This window comes from Schistocerca serialis, unplaced genomic scaffold (assembly GCF_023864345.2).
Source record: "Schistocerca serialis cubense isolate TAMUIC-IGC-003099 unplaced genomic scaffold, iqSchSeri2.2 HiC_scaffold_1180, whole genome shotgun sequence".
Lineage (NCBI taxonomy): Eukaryota > Metazoa > Arthropoda > Insecta > Orthoptera > Acrididae > Schistocerca > Schistocerca serialis.
The window spans coordinates 5001-10000 of record NW_026047382.1 but is presented as its reverse complement, the minus strand read 5'-3'; the positions used below and the strand labels follow the sequence as shown (position 1 = coordinate 10000).

General features: G+C 51.4%; 1 non-coding gene across 1 annotated transcript in view; it reads left to right on the top strand.

Annotated features, from left to right (window-relative positions):
• Positions 1 to 3834: 3834 nt before the first annotated feature.
• The window catches only part of LOC126434070 (small subunit ribosomal RNA), a 1909-nt gene continuing 743 nt past the window's right edge, over positions 3835 to 5000 (top strand). The window contains exon 1 of the ribosomal RNA XR_007578956.1: positions 3835 to 5000. This exon is cut by the window's right edge and continues 743 nt beyond it. This is a non-coding gene — a ribosomal RNA (small subunit ribosomal RNA).

The following is a 5000-nucleotide window of genomic DNA, read 5'->3' as shown; positions in this document are numbered from 1 at the left end:
GTACCTTAACCTACGTTGTACCTTAACCTAACCTACGTTGTACCTTAACCTAACCTACGTTGTACCTTAACCTAACCTACGTTGTACCTTAACCTAACCTACGTTGTGCCTTAACCTAACCTATGTTGTGCCTTAACCTAACCTATGTTGTGCCTTAACCTAACCTATGTTGTGCCTTAACCTAACCTATGTTGTGCCTTAACCTAACCTATGTTGTGCCTTAACCTAACCTATGTTGTGCCTTAACCTAACCTATGTTGTGCCTTAACCTAACCTATGTTGTGCCTTAACCTAACATATGTTGTGCCTTAACCTAACCTATGTTGTGCCTTAACCTAACCTACGTTGTGCCTTAACCTAACCTATGTTGTGCCTTAACCTAACCTATGTTGTGCCCTAACCTAACCTATGTTGTGCCTTAACCTAACCTATGTTGTGCCTTAACCTAACCTATGTTGTGCCTTAACCTAACCTATGTTGTGCCTTAACCTAACCTATGTTGTGCCTTAACCTAACCTATGTTGTGCCTTAACCTAACCCATGTTGTGCCTTACCCTAACCCATGTTGTGCCTTAACCTAACCCATGTTGTGCCTTAACCTAACCCATGTTGTGCCTTAACCTAACCCATGTTGTGCCTTAACCTAACCCATGTTGTGCCTTAACCTAACCCATGTTGTGCCTTAACCTAACCCATGTTGTGCCTTAACCTAACCCATGTTGTGCCTTAACCTAACCCATATTGTACCTTAACCTAACCCATATTGTACCTTAACCTAACCCATATTGTACCTTAACCTAACCCATATTGTACCTTAACCTAACCCATATTGTACCTTAACCTAACCTAATTTGTGCCTCAACGTAACCTAATTTGTGCCTCAACGTAACCTAATTTGTGCCTCAACGTAACCTAATTTGTGCCTCAACGTAACCCATGTTGTGCCTCAACGTAACCCATGTTGTGCCTCAACGTAACCCATGTTGTGCCTCAACGTAACCCATGTTGTGCCTCAACGTAACCCATGTTGTGCCTCAACGTAACCCATGTTGTGCCTCAACGTAACCCATGTTGTGCCTCAACGTAACCCATGTTGTGCCTCAACGTAACCCATGTTGTGCCTCAACGTAACCCATGTTGTGCCTCAACGTAACCCATGTTGTGCCTCAACGTAACCCATGTTGTGCCTCAACGTAACCCATGTTGTGCCTCAACGTAACCCATGTTGTGCCTCAACGTAACCCATGTTGTGCCTCAACGTAACCCATGTTGTGCCTCAACGTAACCCATGTTGTGCCTCAACGTAACCCATGTTGTGCCTCAACGTAACCCATGTTGTGCCTTAACGTAACCCATGTTGTGCCTCAACGTAACCCATGTTGTGCCTCAACGTAACCCATGTTGTGCCTCAACGTAACCCATGTTGTGCCTCAACGTAACCCATGTTGTGCCTTAACGTAACCCATGTTGTGCCTTAACGTAACCCATGTTGTGCCTTAACGTAACCCATGTTGTGCCTTAACGTAACCCATGTTGTGCCTTAACGTAACCCATGTTGTGCCTTAACGTAACCCATGTTGTGCCTTAACGTAACCCATGTTGTGCCTTAACGTAACCCATGTTGTGCCTTAACGTAACCCATGTTGTGCCTTAACGTAACCCAATTTGTGCTTTAACGTAACCTAATTTGTGCTTTAACGTAACCTAATTTGTGCTTTAACGTAACCTAATTTGTGCTTTAACGTAACCTAATTTGTGCTTTAACGTAACCTAATTTGTGCTTTAACGTAACCTAATTTGTGCTTTAACGTAACCTAATTTGTGCTTTAACGTAACCTAATTTGTGCTTTAACGTAACCTAATTTGTGCTTTAACGTAACCTAATTTGTGCTTTAACGTAACCTAATTTGTGCTTTAACGTAACCTAATTTGTGCTTTAACGTAACCTAATTTGTGCTTTAACGTAACCCATGTTGTGCCTTAACCTAACCTATATTGCGCCTTAACCTGACGCACGTTGTCGCTGAACCTGCTCTGTAATTGTTATGCAACTCGTTAAATTAGTGTAGTGTTGCCTAACCGCAACCCTCGCAATATAGTTCGCTATTCGCACTGCCCGGTCCCCTGTGTATCGCGTCATGTTAAACACCTTGCAGGTGTTGCTGACTTTCCACATGCTCCTGCTATACACTGTAATGTGGATAGCAGCAGGACGTACATGCCCCCCCCCCCTTCCCCCCTGCCTTCGCAAGCTGGTCGTTGAGAAGTTTGCATGTTCAATGCCCTTCGCATGCCGACGTACTCAGCCTACGTTGTGGTACGGCCTGTCACCTGTCCGCCGATGTACGCAAAACCCACAAACTGTACTGCACATTGGTCCGTATGTACTGAATGATACATCGTGGCACATGTGTGACCGTACGACGACTGCGCCTAGCAACGGCAGACCATACAGTCCAAATATTGTGCACGCAGCTACGTGTCGTCTCCCTATAAGAGCTGGATTGCAGTGTGGTACGCCATTCAGACGTGTGGGAGGAACGGACGCCCTGGATGGCGATCAGCATGAGCAGTCTGTTGATGTAGTGGAGCGTGTATTCGGACGTAGTCGTCTCTTCTCACACACCGTGATAGCATGTTGCACCGCGTTCCACATCTGCGACATCCTGCAGAGGCCGGCTGACAGTCGTTCGCGCAATGGACACCGCATACGTACGGGGGCTACCTTCCACGTGTTCTCGAGGCGTGCACATGTTGTTGCGTCTATGTGGGCAGACGTAGTGTGTTGTGACACCTGACACAGGCATGCAATACTCGTTGCAAATGGCGATGGACGTCTACGTTTGCTGGTGACGTTACGCAAATGAACAACAGGTAACCCGTTGTGGTGCGGTTGTTCTCGCTAGAGGTGAATCAGTGTTGGCGACGATCGGTCGAGCTATTAACCGGTTGTTTCAGGGATACCCACCATGCCCACGAACGTGAAAGGGGACCCACCATGCCCACGAACGTGAAAGGGGATCTGGGTGTGAGGCGATACGCGGCGGTGGCTGGGTGGGACCGTCCCCGGCCGGTGAGGGGGGGCCGCCCGGCGTGCTGGCAGCGCGGTGCGTGGGCGCACGCGCTACAGCCGGCTGGTGGGGGCGGCCAGTGGCAGGCGCGCCGGCCGACGGACGCGGCAGGCGGCGCAGCTGCGCGCCGGCGCCCCCTGCTCGCGGCGCCTTGCGGCCAAAGCAGGTCCTCGCGGGCCCGGTGCGAAGCGCGGTGGCCATCTGCAGTGTGCTGGTCCGATTGAGGACTGTGTGCGCTGAGGATGCGCCGCCGCCCGGCGCTCGGCGCCGCGACGCCGTCTGCTGCTCGGTCGCCCCAGCGGTTCTCGCAGGTGGTTTGTATCGCAGCTGTGCGGACGTGTTGGCGCGTGCGCTGTGCTGGGAGAGTTCGCTTCGGCACCCAAGTGGGGCTTTTGTCCTTCTGTGGCGCTGGCGTTGGAGCTGCCGGTCACCGTAGGTGGCGCGTGTTGTCTCCCGCCGGCAATGCCACGACAGCACGCTCCCGGGCCTCTGTCGGCAGCGGCAAGCTCAGTTGGGAGCACGGGTGGTCGCACCTAAAGCGTCTACTCGCCTAACTCCGGGCGATTGCGCCTCTCTCGAACCCGACCAAGTACTTAGGACGGCGCTGCGCGCCGCCGGGACCTGAGAGGGTTTCGAGGTGTGTTGTGCAGGGGAGCTCAGCCTCCTCCTGTTTGCAGAATAATTGAGCGGACGCTTGCGTGTTCGCGCGGGCCCCCGGGACACACTCCCGGGCGGCCGGCTGCTCAGCTCTAGTTGACGCAGCTCCCTGGTTGATCCTGCCAGTAGTCATATGCTTGTCTCAAAGATTAAGCCATGCATGTCTCAGTACAAGCCGCATTAAGGTGAAACCGCGAATGGCTCATTAAATCAGTTATGGTTCCTTAGATCGTACCCACGTTACTTGGATAACTGTGGTAATTCTAGAGCTAATACATGCAAACAGAGTCCCGACCAGAGATGGAAGGGACGCTTTTATTAGATCAAAACCAATCGGTCGGCTCGTCCGGTCCGTTTGCCTTGGTGACTCTGAATAACTTTGGGCTGATCGCACGGTCCTCGTACCGGCGACGCATCTTTCAAATGTCTGCCTTATCAACTGTCGATGGTAGGTTCTGCGCCTACCATGGTTGTAACGGGTAACGGGGAATCAGGGTTCGATTCCGGAGAGGGAGCCTGAGAAACGGCTACCACATCCAAGGAAGGCAGCAGGCGCGCAAATTACCCACTCCCGGCACGGGGAGGTAGTGACGAAAAATAACGATACGGGACTCATCCGAGGCCCCGTAATCGGAATGAGTACACTTTAAATCCTTTAACGAGTATCTATTGGAGGGCAAGTCTGGTGCCAGCAGCCGCGGTAATTCCAGCTCCAATAGCGTATATTAAAGTTGTTGCGGTTAAAAAGCTCGTAGTTGGATTTGTGTCCCACGCTGTTGGTTCACCGCCCGTCGGTGTTTAACTGGCATGTATCGTGGGACGTCCTGCCGGTGGGGCGAGCCGAAGGCGTGCGACCGCCTCGTGCGTGCTCGTGCGTCCCGAGGCGGACCCCGTTGAAATCCTACCAGGGTGCTCTTTATTGAGTGTCTCGGTGGGCCGGCACGTTTACTTTGAACAAATTAGAGTGCTTAAAGCAGGCAAGCCCGCCTGAATACTGTGTGCATGGAATAATGGAATAGGACCTCGGTTCTATTTTGTTGGTTTTCGGAACCCGAGGTAATGATTAATAGGGACAGGCGGGGGCATTCGTATTGCGACGTTAGAGGTGAAATTCTTGGATCGTCGCAAGACGAACAGAAGCGAAAGCATTTGCCAAGTATGTTTTCATTAATCAAGAACGAAAGTTAGAGGTTCGAAGGCGATCAGATACCGCCCTAGTTCTAACCATAAACGATGCCAGCCAGCGATCCGCCGCAGTTCCTCCGATGACTC